Consider the following 22,213-nt stretch of genomic DNA (forward strand, 5'->3'; position numbering starts at 1 on the left):
TACACTCTAATTGACTTGTCTTCTTTCACATCTTCTCTCACAACAAATTCTCTCTCTTCACTCACTTCAATTTTTTTGTAACGATCAACAAATTCCTCTTTGTCTTGAAAAAAATCTCTAAATTGTTGAAGATAACCATCCCTCTTTTCTTTTTCAACTTTAGGCAAAGAGTTGTTATTTAATGGTGGTGGAACAGCATTATACTTATCTTTCTCATTAACTTGGTTCAAAATGCCACATATGTTTCCTGTGGAGACCAAATTCTTTAAGAATTCATTATCAACTTGTAGCTTTGTGTTCTTCACCCTCTCTTCAATCAACATCTTCTTTAACCCATCTATCTTAGTAATGTATCTCTGTTGAGCTCTATAGCTACTCACACAATCATGTTCCAAACTTCTGATCTTCTCTTCATTAACCACATCACTTGCTTCATACCCATTGATGATGCTTTATTTTTTGAAACACTCACCCTCTAGCTTGCCTATTTTCATATTTAAAGCAATAATTGTTTCATGTAAACCAGTTGTAGGTGATGAGTGTATCTGAGAAGATGATGTTCCAGCCTCATTCTCAATCTTTGCCATGAAAGCAACATTAGCCTTTGAAATATCATCAGCATGGTCACTTCAATCAAAATCTCCTTCATGTTGTGCAGCAACAGCTACATTCCCTTGATTTCTTGGTTGAGTTTGATTGGATCTGTTGAGATCGTTTTGAGCAGCTTGAGGGAATTGGTTTCTTTGGTAGTTTTTATTTTAAGGAACAACTTGTTGATTATTCATTTGGGGCTGTTGATAGTTGTTGAAGTTGGGATTGTTGTTGTTGTTGCTGAAGTTGTTGTTTCTGTTCTGATTCTACTGGTAATTCTGTTGGTATTGCAGTTGGTTTCTTGGATGTTGATTTTGTAACTGATTAGCTTGAAAGTTTCTGGGCTGGTTACACTCCCTAGCAAAATGTCTAGGCTGTTGGCAGTTGTAACAGATAGCCTTTGACTTGCTAAATCCAATCCTCTTATTTGGTCCAGAGACCAGAGATCTACCAGTCCTGTTGAATAGCCTCTTGCTTCTCAGTGCTAGCATTGCAGCTTGCCACTTTAAATCCATATCCTTAAGGTAATCATCATCTATTTGTTCTAGATCATCTTGGATGACACTTGTATGGATTAAATTCTTGGCCACAAATGCATTATTTGACTCAGTGAACATTGAGAAGAGTGCTTGAGTATCATTTGCTTGACCATTGTTTCCACCAGAGTAGGGCACATGTCCACTTGCCATTGAGGCAGAGTCATTGTCTTCAATAAGTTGTACATTGAACCTTGTCTGATTTCCATGATGACTTGAGCTACCACCAACAAACAATTTAGGTGTATCAACACCTTGTTCGGTTGGTTCCTCTATGATGGGAATTTGTTGTTGGTTCTTGGTAGACAAGTTTCCCATGGGTGCAATTAGAGCATTGGAAACTTGGAAACAAGACTTCTCTTCTTTGATCATTTCATTCTCGAGCATCTCTATCTCAGCAGCTTGAAGGAAGCACACTACATCATCCACCTTTAATTAATCAAAGTTGGGCTTTTGAAGGATGAACTTGCAGGCAGTGTACCATTCCTTTGGCATTGAATTGGGCAACTTGGTGTTCAAGTCAAAATCGGTCATCACATAGTCAGTTGTTCTTAGGTCATTCACTATAGCCAAGAATCTTTCAAGGACTGACTTCAATCTTTCTCCATCATTATATTTGAACCTCTCAAGCTGCTGCTTGAGACGTTGTTTCTTTATGCTCTTGAGCTCAGTGTTCCCCTCGAACATCTCTAGGATCGCGTCATACATTGCCTTTACGGTAGGATGATGTGCAACCTTGGTAAGTATCTCCCAAGACAATCCTAGCTTAAGCATTGCTAAGGCTCTGTCATATTCTTTCTTCAGTCTATCACGGACAGTAGCAGTAGCACCTGCACCATCAGCTGCTTGCGGACCATTTTTGATTGAACTACCACATTCTACATCATTGTAGCACACAGTAGCCTCAAATAAGACTTTCCATTTGGTGAAATTCTCATGTCCATACAATCTGGGAATCTTATTAGTTGAAAATTCTTGCTCTTCATAACCAGACATTTTGGTATTTTGAAAAGCAAGATCAAGAAAAAATCAGTGAAACACAGTACAAAATCAGATTTTGAAAACAATCAGATCTGAGAATCAAATATTCAGATCTGATATATATGGTTCGATTGGAGCATGAAATAGCAATAAAGATGTAAACTTTAACTAAAATAAGGAAAAGAAAACACCGGTAAGTTGTAAATCTAGACGGAAAAGAAGAACAGAGCAGCTGACGTCACTTTTCAATGGAACAGTGTTCTGCTTACGTCATTGTTCTTCTTCAAATCTTCAATCAGCAACAAATTCTTTACCCAAATCAACAATCAACAAGCTCTGATACCACTTGTCGGTCCCGATTAGTCACTCAATACTCAGAACAATGTCATAACCCACACATTAAATGTGTCGACAAGAGAGTTAATGACGGATTGCTAAATAAGGAAAGATTCTTGTTTGTTAACGGTAGAATCAGAAACAAACAAGCTTGTTGCTAAAGAGGTTAATAAAAGTAACAGACACGAACAATAACTCAAAAGATTTCCATTTATATAAGCTGATTCATACAAATGTTAATCGATTATGGTTTCTTGTCGGGAATGTATTTTTAGTAATAACCTAGGACAGCCGTCACACTCAATCAGGAATATTCGTTCTTATCTGAAAAGTGTAAAGGTTGCTGTCTATTCCGTCTGGAGGCGTGCCCTAAATTATTCCTTTTATAGGCCTGCCACCATAAGACAGCCGTCATTTCTTCTAGAAACCTTAATGATTGATACACAATCAAATTACATATTTAGAAACTATACTAAGTGTAAAAACAGGTCTTCCGGGTAGACTTCGTAACATTTGTCTTCTCCGAGTAGGCTTTGTGCCATTTTGTCCTTTACAGGTAGACCTAGTAACCCTGAAGTGTGCTCGGGAACAGTTCTCCGGGTAGACTTTACTTAGAGTATTTTCCTAAGAAAATACTCACCTAGCAGACTTCATCTTTTTTACCATGGCAAACTTTGCTCGATATGGTCCTATGATCAAACTTGTTCTTCTGAGGTTCATTCAACTCTACGCTATGAGAATAACTTATTAGAAAAGCAGTGTGTGCTTGGTAACACTATAGCTTGTTTGGAGTTGAACCTTGCCCGATGGTTCCTTAGATGATTCATTAACTTCCATCAAGCATGCTCAGACCACTGTTTATTAATGAATACCTTGCTAGATCTTCCAAGTATTTGGCTTAAAAAGCTTGGTTTTACCAAGGGTTCGCTAGTAAGAAAACTATGCTTGGCAATGAAGAACAACCTTGCTAGAAATAGTGAACCTTGCTCGGATATACACTAAAAAAGATATCATGCTCGGCCAAGTAAAACCCTGCTCGGATGTCCAAGTGTGCTCGTATCAATACTTAGCGATTTCTGAGGAGGTTGAGAAGATTCCAATCTTCCTTATATTTCTTTTAGGTCAAATCTTTGACTCAACAAAATCACATCAGACGTATCATGATAATCATCTTGTGGAACATTATCACAATTTGAAGACCTTGGTGTGGAAAACAATTGATCATCTAAATATGCACACACCAAGTCTTCATGAGGTTGATCAACTATGGGAGTGAAAGAATTAAATAATTCTCATAGTCAAACATCGACCCTTGCCGGCAGGAGGTGTCGTGTATCGTTGACAATCCATATGGTACCACTCTTTAACACAACCCGTAGTGAAGTTGAAAACACATTTCTTAGGCGATGCGTAGCCCAAGAAATAACATTCAATAGCCTTCTCCTCAAATTTTCCCGCATATCTTTTTAGCATCGTGCAAGGACACCCGAAAGGTTCCAAAAACTTTAAATTAGGCTTTCGACAGTTCAGAAGCTCACAACTTGTCTTTAGCAGCTTCTTCACATTCAGAACACGATTGAGCGTGTAGCAAGCAGTGTTCACCGCCTCATTCCAAAACTAGACAGGAAGCTTTGAATTTGCAAGCATTTTTCTCGCTGCTTCAATCAGTGTTCGATTCTTCCTTTAGGCAACACCATTTTGTTGAGGTACATATGGAGCACTATATTCTCGACAGATTCCTTTCTAAATACAAAAGAAGTCCAATGTAGTGTTTTTGAAACCCGAATACGTCTAACCTTATGTTTGTATAGTGATTCGATCTTCGTGATTAAATTTTGAACTAGAATAGGTGTCTAATCTTTAGAACTCATAAATAACACCCAAGAGTACCTCGAATAGTCATCGGTAACAACTAGACAATACAAGTCTCCAGCAATTCTCGCATGATTCACAGGACCAAAAAAATCCATATGAAGTCGTTCCAACGGAGTATCAATGGAATTAATTAACTTAGACGGGTGCGACTTCTTCTTCTGTTTGCTCTTCTTGCATGCAACACAGTGATAGGTCAACTTAAAGTGCTTCAGGGAAACCTCATCCACCAAATCATTTGACATCAGATATTTCATCTTTCTAACATGAATTTGATCCATACGCCAATGCCATTGAATCGAGTCCTTCTCAGTTTCCTTAGAGATGAAACACGTTTCAACAAATGTAGAAGTTGATACTTTAGAACTCATATTAAGCACATAAATATCATTTGACTATGGAGACCACATAACTACGATATCTTAGGGAATTACGTAATGGGGTTTGAGTATTATGCACTCCTTGTTTGTAAATACGGTGGTGTATTTCTTATCACAAATTTGTGAAATACTCAACAAATTGTGATCCACCTTGTCAAAATAATTTGCTTTCTCGAATATAATACTACCATTCAAAACATCACCTTCATTCGTAATCATTCCCCCAGAATTACCCGCGATTGCTACATAACCCCCCTTGAATATTCTTGACATTGGTTAGTAGGTTAATATTGCCGTAATATGACGAGATCATCCACTATCCATAATCCAGTTATCACCAGATATAGTCTTGGATAAACTCTCGCCAATCTTAGCCATGCATACAAACATAGTCGGTTGCATGTTGTAGGAGTCATCACAATTAGATTATGTTTCTGATTTGCTTTCAGACGTCAATCCTTCCCCACTAGCGTCTTGAAAATTCTCAGTTTGCTCAAACATTGCAAGATTATCTTGAAACTCCTCACCTTGATCAAACAGTGCAAGATTAGCTTGACTTCCATTGCCCAACAGTCTTTGATTCCAATCAATCCCTTCAACGGCCAGTAGAGCTTGACTACCCGCAACCTTCAAAGAATCTTCCCCGGAAGCTTTTTATGTTGTGTCGGTAAATTTCTTTCCTAAGATTCTGTCTTGAGAACGAGGACATTGTATTCCTTCTTTGGCTTATCACATTCCTTAGCAAAGTGACCAAACTCTTAGAAATTGTAGCATTTTACTTTCAGCTTGTCGAAGCCAACCCTCTTGTTTAATGATGGTAAATCTTTACCAGTTCGTTGCATGAACTTCTTCACTTTATGTACGATCATTGCCATGTTCCATTTAAGATCCATCAACTCTAGATCATCGGGATCAATCTGAACGTAGTCTTCATCCGTCATTTCACTCGTAGCAATTTTGCTACCCACTATATTTTCATATGAGGTCAAGAATGCACAAAGATAGGAAAAATTATGTTCAACCTCTGTCATGTTTACACTTGGTGGTTGAGTAAAGATATTACTAGCTTTAGTTGAACCACCAGAATTAGTATTTGAACCAGACGCCGTGAAACGCACATTTGGTTCAATGAAGGAAGATGATCCATATTGTAAAGTTTGAGTGAGAAATGCATTAATTGGAGTTGTAGAACTGCTCAAAGGTAAAGAACCTCCATATAATGTCGGGTCTTGAGTTTCATTTGAAGACTTTTGGCATTTCAAATCATACTCTCTATCTTCAATTTTCTGCATGAATTCCATAGCAGTAAGATATTCATTCTTAAAGAAACTATTCTCCTTAAGCACCATGAGAAACGTTGTATAAGAACTAGGTAAAGCATTCTTAACAGTGTCAATTTTATCAACCTCACTAGGTTCCATATTCAGTTTATTCATCTTAGCAATTAGACTATTAAACCTTGTTAGCATCTCCTCAACAGTCTCTCCTTTCAATGGATTAACAATTCTGAATTGAAACTTTAGCATCACTTGCTTACTTTCCTAAGTATTTCCCACAATTCTCATTTTAATATGCTGAAACAGTGAAGCACATATTTTAATACCTCCCACTTGATGGAAAATATTATCGAGTAATGCCATCTTCACAGTGGAATATGCCTTTATTTCAATTTACAAGGCTTTCTTTTATTGAGAACAATGAGCAAAGTCCTTTGGTGTAAAACAAGTAGTTTCATTTCCAACTACGGGTATAGTGTAAACATCGTCAAGACATCTCGAATAATTAGGGTGTACAGACCCTATATGTGTTCGGAATCTTGGTTCCCATTTTGCAAAATCATTAAACTTCATTAAACGTGGACATTTTGAATGTGACCCGATGCAGCATCGAGATGAAGCATCTGTTGCATCAACATGTTTTGAGATGCCAGTGCGTAATAACCAGCTATCTCAAAGTGTAAGTTAAAATAAAGGTTTAGGTTAAAAATGTCCAAAATACTTAAAGGTTTAAAATGAAAATATTAGTGACGAATGGATATGAAGAATGAATAGTGAATAGTAGCTAATCAAAAGATGAATAGTATCACGAATGAATTAGGTTAACGATTGAGATAACAAATCACGTGACGAATGAAGTGCGAATGAAACTCAGTCTTCACGAATGATGATGACGAATAACTATAGCGAATGAAGATCCAATGATGACGAATCAACACCCAAATAGGTAAATGAATAGGTTAACGAGTGAGGTAACGGATGGTATGGTGTTTAGGTAACGAATGATCTAAGAAAGAACGAGTTATTTATGACGAATGAGTGTTAAGAAATGTGTTTCTTTCATGAATAGCTGATAACGAATCAACTACAGTAATGAATGAGGTTGTTATTCTGTTGTAACAACTTTGACACGTGGCACGAATCAACTAGACTCAAATAGCGAATGACTATCAGATGCGTAACGAATGAATGGATTCATCATAACGAATGAATCTATGAACATTCAAACCTTCAACAATGGAGTTTCAGGTCTGTTTTTTCTAGATCCAAACAACGATTCGGACAAACACAAATCAATGGATAAATCGTCTAAATCTCAATCAAATTACAAAAACTATTACTCAAATCGCTCGTCTCAGTCCCGCGGACAAACTCGAACCAATACGAACATTCATATCTAAATCAAAACCATTCCGAAATCCGCTAATCACCAATACAGAAACCTCAGTTTCCTATCCATACAATCTCAATCCAATTCCATATCAAACAATCACAATAACTCAATTCAATAACCACGAATACCACAATACCAATTCCGAATCCAATTCCAATCAATTTAGCTTCTGATTAATATCTCAACATGCTAATTTAGCTCAAATTGATCAAACAATACCGGATCTAAACTTAAAGAATAATCAGTGAATTATTCTATTGCAAAATACCTTAATTCACATAAACAATCTAACCTCTGAGCACAAATACCACTTGAGAAAGCTTGAATTAACTTGAGCTTCAATCGGTTAATCAATTCATATTGATTAGTCAACCGATCTAGTTATATGATATGTGCGTACGAACTAATATGTTAATGAACGAAGTGTATGAGTATGGATTTGGGCAGAGTAACGGCGAGATTGAAATACTTTAAACACGCTTGTTAAATTGCGTAGACTAAATCAGTCTATATATTGAAGATGAATGTCATTCATTAAACATTCCGTAACGAATGGCCTTCATTTGTCTTCAATACACAAATATCTTAATGGGTTATAGCGAATGACTCATTCGCTATACCCCATTCATCAACATTCCATGTCGAATGGTAAAGAATAATAGCAACTAAATGTTCGTTCATTAAACATCCTTAACGAATGAACATAGATAAATACGAATGGCCTCATTCGTTAAACATCCTTAAGGAATGAGCCTTTACAATAACGAATGGGACTTATAAATTACTAAATTTCCCTTAAATTAAAATAATAATAAATTACAAACGATTACAAAGACTCGAGACGACCAAAACCGTGCACAAACAAGTATTGATAAGGAAATCACTGTTGTGGAGGGGGGAATGGAGAATGTGAAAGATGTGAGAATGAATCAATATGATGATGATGTAACAATTATTCAAGATGAAAATACGAAAGAAGAAGAGTCTGAAATAAACTCTGGTGAAAGTATAAGAATGTCTGGTGAAATTTTGGAACTTAACCCTACTCATGATGAATTTGATGAAGTTAGTTCCTTGATTATGAAAGAGAAAGATGTATTAGATGAAGAGCTGGAAGATTTTGTTAGAAAAATAGTTGAAATGCCACCTATTGTCATAAAAGAGGTTGGCTCATCAAAACTATTTGATGATGATGAGGAAAAGAGGAAGGAGAAGGGGAAATTTGTGGCAGGAAATTAAAGTCAATTACTGCCTCTAAGAAGAAGACATATGAATAAAATGATCCACATACTATTTGTTGATGACTCTTCTAAAATGGCTAAAATGCTACATGATCAAATTTTAAATGAATGGTTTGAGAGGCAGATTCTGAATTTCATGTTGACTGAAAAGGAATTAAGTGAAAAAAGGTTCCTATTTGAACAAATTGAGTTACAAAACAAGTTGAGAGAAGAAGAGGAAATTAAAACAAGCTAAGGATGCTGAAAATGCTGAAAAACCTGTTGAGACAACACCACCTGATGAACCTGTTTCTGAAGAAAATCTTAACAAATTGTTGGTGGTTGATCATGATGAAAGAAGAATACAAAAGGAAATTGCCAATGCATCATCTGAAACAGTGATTGCTGAATTCATTGAACACATATAGTCAAATGAGAAGGAACGACTAGTGGATATGACTAAGTATGTGAGAAAGAGAAAGATATTTGGTAAGAATAACATACCGGAAGAACTTATGAAGAAGAAGAAAGTGGTGAAAGAAAAGGTGCAGGAAGAGAAAGAAAAAGAAAAATCAAATGAAGAACCGATTAATGTTATACCTTTACAAATAGTAAAACCAGAGGATTTTGAACATGATGAACAAATGGACCTCAATGAACCACAAACTGGTGCATTGGAGGATCTATCAGATGTGGAAGAAGATGAAGAGGGAGAAGAAGTTAAAGACAAAGAGGTTGAATCCACTTCACCTCAAATCCATTAAACTGATGAACACATTGAAAACATTGAAGCCAGGATGGAGGAGCCGAAAAGACAAGATCCTTGAATTGATAGTAAGATGGGACATGGTTTTAAATATGAAGATATCAAGGATATTTCTGACAAAGATCTTGATTATTTGTTCGAAAAGAAGAGAGATGAGGTCAGAAAGAAAAGAGAACACAAAAGAAAAATCTTGAATCAATACCTATCTCACTTGAAACAAAGAAATTATTCTGATGAACAATTAAGCAAGATGAGCTTTGAAGATATTAAAGACTTGTGCAAACCCTTGAAAGCAAAAGAAGAAGAAGATGAGAATAGAAGGAATGAACAAAGAGCCATCGATGGATTGAAAAGAAAAGCCATTGTTCTTAGAAAATATGGAGGGAACTGGATTCTTAGTGGAACATGGTTTTGGTTTTGACATTGTTTGTAACATTTGTCATTTTTGGGTTTAACTTGCATTTGTATTTGTATCAAAACCCGACCCGTTTTGATCTTTCACATTCATCGTTATTAATAAAATATTGGATTTTATGTTCGTTTATGTTTCACAAATGTTGGGTTAAGAAAACATCCTTTTCGGTACGTTAAAACACATCTTTATGATGAACAACAACTTAAAACAAACTTTAGGGACTATTATTGTCAATTATCAAAAGCTTGTTTGACCATTTTAACCAATCACATGAAACTTTACCCCAAATGAATGAACCATACTTCCACCACTATAAAAGCAATGTCCCATGTACCATTTTGGTTGCTATTTTTTCTCCAAACTTCCTCTCAAACTAAGATCCAAGTATCCATTATTCAAGTTCTTATAGTTTGACTCTTCAAGGTCAAACTAACATCAATCCTTGTTTTCTAACTAATTATTGTTACTTAATACTTGATGTTGCAACATATATATAATATACACCCCTTGTTTCCTTCGGATTTCACTTCTCCGATCACGGTCGGTTGAAGGGTCATGCAACAAGGCAAGGCTACATGAAGGACTATTATAGTCCTTGATAAATACTTTAATTTATGCTTTAATTTTGTTTATGCTTATAAATATAGTTTAGTCCTTACTTAATTTTAGTTTCCAAATCATTTTTAATAGTTCAATGGTATTGGGTATGTGGCCACCATTTTCGGTTCCATCCCGATTCAAGAACCGAACTAAAACCGAACTTTTATTTAATACTTTATTGTTAACATATTGTATGAAAGATTTGAGTATTATTATTTTTAAGTTTATTTTAACGAGTTCTATGGTATTGGATATGTGGCAACCAGCCTCCGTTTTATTCCGAGTCAAGGACCGAACCAAGACCGAACTAAACCGAGTTCACTCGATTAAGACACACTAGTGTGTTTTGAGCCACCGAATCTCATATTTTCTCAAAAACTATTTTATATTGTTTTCTCAAAACAATTGGTATGTTGGATCTAACTTGATCTTATAACAAGTTTGGACTTACAAAACCAAACACTAGCTTAACGGGCGTCGGGGTTCTTCTTAATAGAACTACACACTTGGTTAAACTTCTTTTGATTTCATTGAGTTATCTCATAACATTTTGGAATCTCGGCTTCGAGCTTGATCAATTAATTAAGACTCGAACTGACAAATCCTAACACTCGTAAAGTCTCGTTTTGATACTATTTAACTTTGAAATATTGCAATTATACCCAAATATTTACTTAACAAAGGTTAAGTAAAAACTAATAAATAGAATACCGAGACCCGACTTCGAGTAAACTTATTTTTCAAAATCATTAATTTAATTCCTTATGTGTTTAAATTTTAGCCTTAAAACTTTAATTATTTATGTTACTTGTCAAGTTGTTTTACTTTAAAGCTTTTAAAAACCATCTACTAACTCAAGACCCTTTTCAATCTAGGTCTTGTCCGTTGAACTTACCATTTCCCCGTTTTATCGCAAACTATCCTTCAAGTTACTTATTTCATGTGAGTACATTTCATTCCCCATTTTCACTTTATACTTTGGGGGTAACATGCATACTTATCCAAAATAAGAACGATTTATAACTCTATCTTCAAACCACAAACCCCACTGTGCATGATACTTAGAATATTTGCTCTATTGTGTGTTATATGTTTCATATGCTTTATATGCACGAGTGTTTATTTTTATGTTGTTGTGGAACGACATAAGTATGATCATACGCACCCCTAACTATTTAGCCTTGTCCTAGTAGCATAGGGCATCATTATCCGAGTATGTTGGTCGTTACCGATTAGAAAGGATCCTCATTTACATATGTTTTATATAGCACGATCGATGCTATTATTTATAGTCTCATATACGTTTGTGGATTTTGCTCATATTATATATACACAAAACTATGAAATTGCTCACCAACATACGTGCTGACAAATATTATTTTATGCATTGTTACAGGTTTGATTATTGGTTAATTGGAGTTCGAGGATGCTATTTTATTTTGAGACTGTTTAAGTTATTAGAAGAATGAACAATTTATTTATTATGTTTGATGTTATTTTGTATGAACAAGTTGTGTTATTTGGTTGATTGAATGAAATGAATGAGTTGTTTAAATATTCTCACATTAATAGTGTCTTGTGTTCTTGGTCAATCTGTTGCACCCCGGCATGTTCCGCCGCCTTTGGTCGGGGTGTGACAGATTGGTATCAGAGCCAAGACTACAGGATAGGCTGTTAGACGTAACGGCCTAGTATAGTTTAGCTTTAGGGTCCTTATACGTGATTCTTATACGTGTTACCCTACTTGATTGTTCATTACACTTATATATTTATTTCACTTAATCCCAAAAATATACACTTGCACACACTCTCATAGTATTCCAAGGTATCCTTACCTTACCGCAAAAAATACATTTTTATGATGTTTTTTTATGGATCACAAACTTAATTTGGATCCCGCTATTTATAATCTCCTTAAAGCTTGACTCTATAACGGGTTTGTGACCATGTTAGAGGGCGAAACACTATGAATCGATCATTTGACAAATAGATTCCAAGAATCGTAGGTGATTTACTTACCTGGGATGGTTGAATTGTAGTGTACGTCTTCTAGGCCAACGAACCGTTTTATACATGTTAACAACTTTAAGTTGTGGAATGCAAGCTATCTGGTTGCCTCCTTCTATTTTTGTTGGAAGCATAAGAGCCACAATGTTATGTGGACTAATGTTTTCAACAACCTGATTACCTCATTGTTTATTTTTTTATTGTTATTATTACTATAGTTGGGATAAAACGTGTAAAACACGGTGATTTCATGCACATGTTCAACTCCCCACTTTACAAAGATTTTAAGATTTACTGTTGGGACAACTAGTCATGATGGTTCATGCAAGTTTTCCCGCTTTCAAATCCTAACACATTATTTCAAACTTCATATATTTAAACTATTTAACACTTCATTTCCTTACTTGATTTACTAACAAAAGAATTTTTTTTTAACATCCTCATCCTCATAACTCTAGGACTCACAATCATTAAACCCCATATATACTAATTTCCCTCATACTTATATCAATTACCCCAAACTTATATCATTTCACTTTTATTATTTAGAATGCCTCCTCTTCGACGCCACACTTGCAAGCCGAACTCCGGTCGTTGGATGGCCTCTATGGTTGCTAAATAAATCACCGCTGTGATTCCCGGACTAATAACTCAAATCCAAGCCACCCAACCCACCGTTACTCAAACCACACCTAACCCCACACCTTTCGCCTTGAAAAATTTCACCGGTGCTAACCCATCTCAGTTTTATGGAAAGAACTGTTCCACTACCTTATTACAATGGTTCAAAAATATGAAAATCGTTTTGACTCTTTGTGAATGCCCCGAACCCAAGAAACACACGTACGCCTCAAGCATGTTCGAGGGAACAGCCCACACTTGGTGGAATGGAGAAATGTTCGCCAATGGGCGGAAGTAGCTATGGCCTACTCATGGACTAAGCTCAAGGAAGTCATGATGAAGAATTTTGCCCAAAACATGAACTCCAAAAACTCGAATTCGAATTTTGGGAACTTAAGCAAGAGAGCGGTGACAACTCCGCCTACTCCGACCGCTTTCATGAGCTCAGTCTCTTGGTTCCCCACTTGGTCACCCCCCTCGAATGGGCATGTGACAAGTATGTCAATGGTTTGCCTATGCAAATTCGAGGCTCGGTGATTAGTAGTAAACCGCAAACCCTTCACGATGCAATTAAATTAGCCGGTGCTCTTTCCGAAAACCATGTCAAAGCCGGTACCCTCACTATCAAAAGCTCAAAGAAACCCAATGAGAAAAGTACACCCGAACCATCAACCCTCACCAATGTTGGCCCGCAACCTCAATACATAAAGTACTACAACTCATCTCACCACTCCAAAAAGAAAAGCAAACCCAACTACCGAAACTATGCCGTCACTCACCCATCACAACCTCAATCTCAAGCACTCCAAAACCGAAAACCGTATTCCGGCCCGCATCCCTTGTGTAACACTTGCCAATGCCATCACCCCTCCTACTTCTCTTGCCGCCATTGCACAAAGTGTAACCGCTATGGTCACCTTAGCAACGTGTGTCGGGAAGCCTCCTGTGGGCAACCCGCTCCACCAAGGTTTGCCCCATCCATCCAAAAACCGTCTCGTGCCTTTTACTCAAAATCATCTTTCCCAAACTGGAGCTTGTTTCAATTGCGGATATCCGAATCATTTCCACAATCCTTGTCCCCAACTTTCTTTTGTTAACCAAGCCCAAATTATACCCAACCCGTACTATCAAACCCAAGCTTACAAAGTTCAAATCTATCAACTGCAAGTCCCACAGCTCTTGGCTCCTCCGGCTTAACTGCTCCAAGCTATGCAAGCCCTTCCCCAAGCAATGCAAGCTCTTCCTCCTCCTCCAGCTCAAAAGGTCAACCACGCCAATCAAGGGCGTGCTTTTATGATGAACGCCAACCAAGCTCAAGTTGCCAACGATGTGGTGAATGGTACGTTTTTAGTAAATGAGCATTTAGCTTCAATTTTATTTGATACCGGAGCTGATAGGAGTTTTGTTTCTTTTAAATTTGAATCTAGTTTTGCCGTACCCCGCACTAAACTTTCTCGCCCTTTTTCTGTCGAAGTCGCCAATGGTAGCTCCATTACCATTGATTCGGTCATTTGAAATTGTATTCTAACACTTTGCAAGCGCGAATTCCCCATCGATCTCATCCCGATGCAAATGGGAAGCTTCGACATCATAGTAGGCATGGATTGGTTAGCTTTGCACCGTCCCGAATTTGTTTGTTATGATAAATTTATTTGAATCCCGCTCGTCAATGGCAAAACCCTCAAAGTCTTTGGCAAAACGATTCCCAAGAAACTCAACCTCATGTATTACTCTCGTTATCGTAAGTACTTGCGCCAAAAGTACGTTCCATTCCTAGCCCAAGCGATGGTGAAAGATCCCAAAGGAAAGAAAATTCAGGACATTCCCGTTGTTTGTGAATTTCCCGGCGTTTTTCCCGAAGACGTCTCTGGTCTCCCACCCATTCGTCCTGTTGAATTCCAAATCAACCTTGTGCCCGGCGGGACTCTTGTAGCCAAGGCTCCTTATCACTTAGCTCCTTCGGAATTGCAAGAGTTGTCGAACCAACTTCAAGAATTCTCCGATAAGGGCTTTATCCATCCAAGCTCTTCCCTTTGGGGCGCTCCCGTCCTCTTCATGAAAAAGAAAGATGGATCGTTTCGCATGTTTATCGATTACCATGAACTCAATAAACTCACCATTAATAATCATTACCCTTTGTCTCGAATCGACGAACTCTTCGATCAACTCCAAGGCGCAACTTGTTTTTCCAAAATCGACCTTCGATTAGGTTATCATCAATTGCGCGTTCATGAAGACGACATTCCTAAAACCGCTTTTCATACTAGGTATGGACATTACGAGCTCTTGGTTATGTCTTTCGGATTAACCAATGCACCCGCGGTATTCATGGACCTCATGAACCGCGTTCGCAAACCATTTTTGGACAAATTCGTAATTATATTTATTGATGACATCCTTATATTCTCCAAGACCCAAGACGAACATGAGCATCATTTACGTTCCATTCTCGACCTTCTAAGAAAAGAACAAATTTATGCCACGTTCTCAAAATGTGAATTTTGGTTCAAAGAAGTTCAATTTTTGGGTCATGTCGTCAACGATAAAGGTATTCATGTTGATTCCGCCAAAATCGAGGCCGTAAAAGATTGGAAAACTCCATCCACACCCACAGAAATCCGATATTTCCTTGGTTGGCCTGGTATTATCGGCGATTCATTCTAAACTACTCTAAAATCGCGTTACTCCTCACCGCACTAATTCATAAAGGAAAACCTTATGAATGGGGACTAAAACAAGAAGAATCTTTTCAAACTCTAAAGCATATGCTTTGCAACGCTCCCGTTTTAAACCTCCCAGATGGAAACGCGACTTTGTGGTATTTGGTGATGTATCCAACCAAGGTCTTGGTTGCGTTCTCATGCAACGAGGTCAAGTTATCGCATATACCTCAAGGAAACTTAAGGTTCACAAAAAGAATTACACGACTCATGATCTCGAACTTGGTGCCGTAGTTTTCGCTCTCAAAATCTAGAGACATTATCTTTATGGCACGAAATGTGTTGTATTCACCGATCATAAAAGTCTTCAACACATTTTTGATTAAAAGATCTCAACATGAGACAACGTCGATGGGCCGAATTACTTAGTGACTACGATTGCGAAATTCGCTACCATCCCGGTAAGGCGAATGTCATGGCCGATGCCCTTAGTCGTAAAGTTAATGTCAAATTTGTTCTGCTTCATAGCACATCATCCAAAATCTCCAAGACCGCATCTATAGAGCCCAATGCACCTCCATTGATGAAGGCAATATGTATGACAAAATGTCATGTGGAGCCGAACTTCAACTCGAAACCAAACCCGATGGCTTGCTTTATTTTCTCAATCGTTTGTGGGGTCCCGATCGTGATGAACTTCGTACTTTCATTCTCGACGAAGCTCATATGTCGCGATATTCCGTACATCTTTGTGCGGATAAGATGTACTTCGATCTTCGATCTATTTATTGGTGGCCGGGTATGAAAAAGGACGTAACACTTTAAGTCTCAAAATGTCTTACTTGCTCAAAGGTTAAAGCCGAAAATCAAAAACCTTTTGGTTTACTCGAGCAACCTCCCGTTTGGAAATGGGAAGACATTGCTATGGACTTTATCAACAAATTACCCCCCACTCAAAGGCAAAATGATAGCATTTGGGTCATCATCGATCGGTTAACCAAATCGGCTCACTTCATCCCGATCCGCGAGAAGTACTCTGTTGAACAACTAGCTCAAATCTATATTCGTGAAATTGTATGCCGCCATGGTATTCCATTGACCATTATTTCTGATCGTGATGCTCGTTTCATCTCCGGTTTTTGGAAATCGCTTCAAGAAGCTTTGGGAACTCGCCTCGAACTTAGCACCGCTTATCATCCCCAAACCGATGGTCAATCCGAGCGTACAATCCAAACCCTTAAGGATATGCTTCGATCTGGTGTTCTTGATTTTGGTGGAAATTGGGATTCTCATCTCCCGTTTATCTAATTCTCGTACAACAATAGTTATCATTCTAACATTGATATGGCTCCTTTCCAATATCTTTATGGTCGTAAGTGTCGTTACCCGATTTGTTGGAACGAGATTGGTGAAGCCCAAATCACCGGTCCCGAGATGGTCCAAGACACTAATGATCGTATCGATCAAATCCGCAAAAATCTCCTGGTTGCTAGAAGTCACCAAAAGAGCTATACCGACAAACAACGAAAACCCCTCAAGTTGAATGTTGGTGACTTTGTCCTTCTCAAAGTATCCCCTTAGAAGGGGTAGTCCGTTTTGGAAAGAAAGGAAAACTAGCACCCCGTTTCGTAGGCCCATTTAAAATCCTCGAAAGGATTGAAAAAGTGGCTTACAAACTCGAATTGCCGCAAGAACTTACCGATGTTCATCCAACCTTTCATGTCTCAAACCTCAAAAAGTTCTTAGCTGAAGGTAATTTTCATATACCTCTCGACGAAGTGCGTATCGATGAAACCTTACAAACGATCGAAAAACCCGTTCAAATCGTGGACCGCAATGAGAAACGAACCAAAAGTAGCCGCGTCCATTTAGTTAAAGTCCGTTGGCAATCACGGCGTGGCGCTGAATTTATTTGAGAACGAGAAGACAAGATGAAGGAAAACTACCCGCATTTGTTTAATACGGATTATCTTAATTTCGGAACGAAATTTCCTAAAGTAAGGAAGACTGTAACATTTGTCATTTTTCGGTTTAACTTGCATTTGTATTTGTATCAAAAACCCGACCCGTTTTGATCTTTCGGATTCATCGTTATTAATAAAATGTTGAATTTTATGTTCGTTTATGTATCACAAATGTCGGGTCAAGAAAACATCCTTTTCGGTATGTTAAAACACCTCTTTATGATGAAAAACGACTTAAAACAAACTTTAGGGACTATTATTGTCAATTATCAAAAGCTTGTTTGACCATTTTAACCAATCACATGCAACTTTACCCCATATGAATGAACCATACTTCCACCACTATAAAAGTAATGTCCAATGCACCATTTTGGTTGCTCTTTCTTCTCCAAACTTCCTCTCAAACTAAGATCCAAGTATCCATTATTCAAGTTCTTATAGTTTGACTCTTCAAGGTAAAACTAATATTAATCCTTGTTTTCTATTGTATGAAAGATTTGAGTATTATTATTTTTAAGTTTATTTTAACGAGTTCTATGGTATTGGATATGTGGCAACCATCCTCGGTTTTATTCCGAGTCAAGGACTGAACCAAGACCGAGTTCACTCGCTTAAGACACACTAGTGTGTTTTGAGCCACCTAATATCATATTTTCTCCAAAACTATTTTATAAACTTATTTTATATTGTTTTCTCAAAATACTTGGTATGTTGGATCTAACTTGATCTTATAACAAGTTTGGACCGACAAAACCGGACACTCTCTTAACGGGCGTCGAGGTTCTTCTTAATAGAACTACATACTTGGTTAAGCTTCTTTTGATTTCATTGAGTTATCTCATAACATTTTGGAATCTCGGCTTCGAGCTTGATCAATTATCAAGACTCGAACCGACAATTTCGAACACTCGTAAAGTCTCGTTTTGGTATATATTTAACTTTGCAATATTGCAATTATACCCAAATAATTACTTAACAAAGGTTAAGTAAATACTAATAAATAGAATACCGAGACCCGACTTCGAGTAAACTTACTTTTCAAAATCATTACTTTAATTCCTTATGTGTTTACATTTTAGCCTTCAAACTTTAATTATTTATATTACTTGTCAAGTTGTTTTACTTTAAAGCTTTCAAAAACCATCTACTAACTCAAGACCCTTTTCAATCTAGGTCTTATCCGTTGAACTTACCATTTCCCCATTTTATCGCAAACTATCCTTCAACTTACTTATTTCATGTGAGTACATTTCATCCCCCGTTTTTACTTTTATATTTTGGGGGTAACATGCATACTTATCCAAAACAAGAACGATTTATAATACTCTATCTTCAAACCACAAACTCTAGGGTGTATGATACTTAGAATACTTGCTCTATTGTGCGTTACATGTTTCATATGCTTTACGTGCACGAGTGTTTATCTTTATGTTGTTGTGGAACGCAATAAGTATGATCATACGCATCCATAACTACTTAGCCTTGTGCTAGTAGCATAGGGCATCATTATCTGAGTATGTCGGTTGTTACCGATTAGAAAGGATCCTCATTTAGATATATTTTATATACCACGATCGATGCTTTTATTTATAGTCTCATACACGTTTATGGATTTTGCTCATATTATATATACACAAAACTATGAAACTTTTTAAAGAAGAAAAAGTATGTTTCTATGAAGTAGAATCTGGACAGAAAAGACGTATGACAAGACAACCAAGTCCCAAGAGGCATGGTGTTGAAAATCCTCAATCACCTTCACAAGAACAAATGGACAGGGAAACCATGGAAATGATAGATATTTTGTCCAAGGAAGGTGTCAACTACCTGTCACTTATAATGATGAAGAAAGCTGATATAATTAAATTCTTTGAGTCTAAGGGACATGTGAGAAGGCCCCAACAACAAAGACAATACTCATCAAGGGCCTCAACATCCAGAGTTGCTATCCCTACCACTAGGTCAAGCTTTCATAGAGAACAAAGATCGCCATCAAATGTGGATCTACCAAAGAATCTGTACTATGGTTCAAAGACCAAGACCTTAAAAGTTATAATGAGAAGTGGCATGCTCAGAACCGTCATATTCAGAGCTGATTTCAAGGAATTCAACAGAGAACATCTTGAAGAGCTAGCTAATCTACGTCTCTTTGACTATTAGCAAGGATATAGATTTGTTGGTCATTAGAGGAATAATCTGTCAAAATATCTGAGAGAGCAAGCAATGGCAGGATTTCCTTTATTGAACAAGAAAAGAAAACTGGAATACACTGAAGCTGAAAAGAAGAAAAGGAAGAGGAGAATAAGTGACATCAAAATAACATAATTATCCTTTAGAAAGTCCAAAAAAATCACTAATCCTTATGCCAATATGAAATAGTGTATCAATATGAGAAGACAAATGAGCAAGCCCAACTCAGAGGTACAAAGAAATGGAAGAATTTCTGAGATTCACTTTGACAAGAAAACCAACAGTTTTATCTTGAGAATCAGTGAGGGACTTGCCCTAGGCATTATACAAGAAGACACCTGTCTAGAGTAACTCCATGTGGATGATCTACATTATATCATGAGATGGAACCTTCCAGATGAACATCCATTCCATGTGGAGATCTTAATCTTTCAACAAAAGGCTGTTGCAGTTAGGATGGAAAGAAGAACAGAAGAAAGAAGAAGCTCAAGGAGCTAGTTAATTTTTGTTTATGTATTTTGAAATGTAATGTGTAGGTTCCCAGCCGGATCTACACGGAAATATCTCGTAGTACGTAGGTGCGGAATCCCTACGTAAGATGATACGAGCGTAACACGTAAACTACGTTAATACCGAACATGAAAACACGTTACAATACTCAAAAGACACGTTGTATTGCAACACTTAACACGTGATGTCAAAATCACAATTACACGTACTCCACAAATCTGTACAAAACAACCCGTAAGCCAAACATATATAGTTATCGACAACTTCGCCTAACAAACTAGGCGAAGTTGTCAATAACTTCGCTTGTCCACAAGTTCGCTTATATTAGGCGAACTTGTGAGACAACCTATACAAACCAAAACCAAAATAGACTAACACGATTACAGACACTAGATACTGAACTACTGACATCATGAACCAACAGACTCCCCCTTGGCAGTAGCTTCATATCTCTACCTTCAATCACGTGTCTGGTAATCCCGAAAACTTGTCTCTCCCGTCTTCAAGCATGAACTCCCTGTCTTATACAGACAGAGACGACTCTCTGGTATTTCTTGGCTTCTTCTTTCCATGCCGGAATATAGAATATCTTTTTCTCGTCTAGCACCTGCAAGTCGGCTTGAGACAAATTCACCAAGTGCATAGGATCATACACTCTCAGCACCTCTTGTTCATATTCATCCTCCATAACCACTTCAGCTGTTTGACTGTCGACATACCACCATTTCAGATTCTTTAGGACATCCTTGGGCATTAGTTTCATCGGTACTTCTTTCAGACACCGGATAGGCTTATACTTCATTATCATCCAAGGTTTGCCATCAGCTCTCATTCCTCTGTCTTTATCTTCAACTAGCTTTCCTTTCTGCGGTTTTAACAATTCGAACTTTTTCTCTTTTATACTTTCTTTCCACACGATCTTCCCAATAATCCTAGCCATATTATCATCACTTCTGTTTATCAACCCCAACTTGGCTAAATCCTTCACCTCACACTCCGGCAAGGTATTCAACGATCTCAACAACCTTTTGAAGTACTGAACTCCGTCAAAACATTTAATCACAAATAGCCTCAGCTGCTCATCATATAACCAGCATATAATCCATTTCTTCGATTCAGCATACCCTTTGATATTATAACTCTTCTTAAACATAGTTGTAACCGCTGGTTTCTTTGTCTTTACGAACCATTGAGCGTAGCCTTCTTTCCATCTCGGTTGCTCTTCCCATTCAGTCTCATCACTTCCCATATCATGACCCACATTTGTCTTATCAACTTCCGGAATCTCATGCTCAACGTTATCCTCCACAATCTCTCCCTCTTCAATCTCACTGTCAATCACAATCTCGGCTCCTATTTTCTCAATCTCTTCAACCGGTAACACATCGTCGTCATCCAACATCTCCTCGTCCTCCAATACCACCACATCATCACCCTCTGATCCACCTGTTGCACCAGCTGACTCCCCCTGAGATGTGGAAGTCCCAAGAGTTTGATCAGTTCTTGGCAACTCACCACCTGCACCTTTCGATGCATTGGGATCATCGTCTCTATCGTTACTCTTCTTCGTCCTCAGCTCATCACCCTTGCAGCTCGTCTCCCCCTGAGATGCTAAGAACAGTTTTAAAGCATCAAAAATTTTACCGTGTTCAATCAGGAGGGACGACTGAATCTGATTCTCTGCAACAAGGCGCTGGATAGCGTGGGTCTGGATCAGGTTGATTCTCGACTGTTCTGCTACGACCCTTTCAAGAGCTGCTATCCTGTCTGAGTCAGATAAAGTTGCATCAAAATCAAACCTCATATGAGAAATGTCTTGAGCATATGGTGGAGGGATTCCCAAAGTAGCCGGAACATCAGAAACAGGCTGATAAGTAACCGCAGGTGGTATTGT

Source organism: Bidens hawaiensis, unplaced genomic scaffold (assembly GCF_021521415.1).
Source record: "Bidens hawaiensis isolate Kalapana, Puna unplaced genomic scaffold, B.hawaiensis_p1.1 tig00030845_1, whole genome shotgun sequence".
In the NCBI taxonomy this organism is placed as follows: Eukaryota; Viridiplantae; Streptophyta; class Magnoliopsida; order Asterales; family Asteraceae; genus Bidens; species Bidens hawaiensis.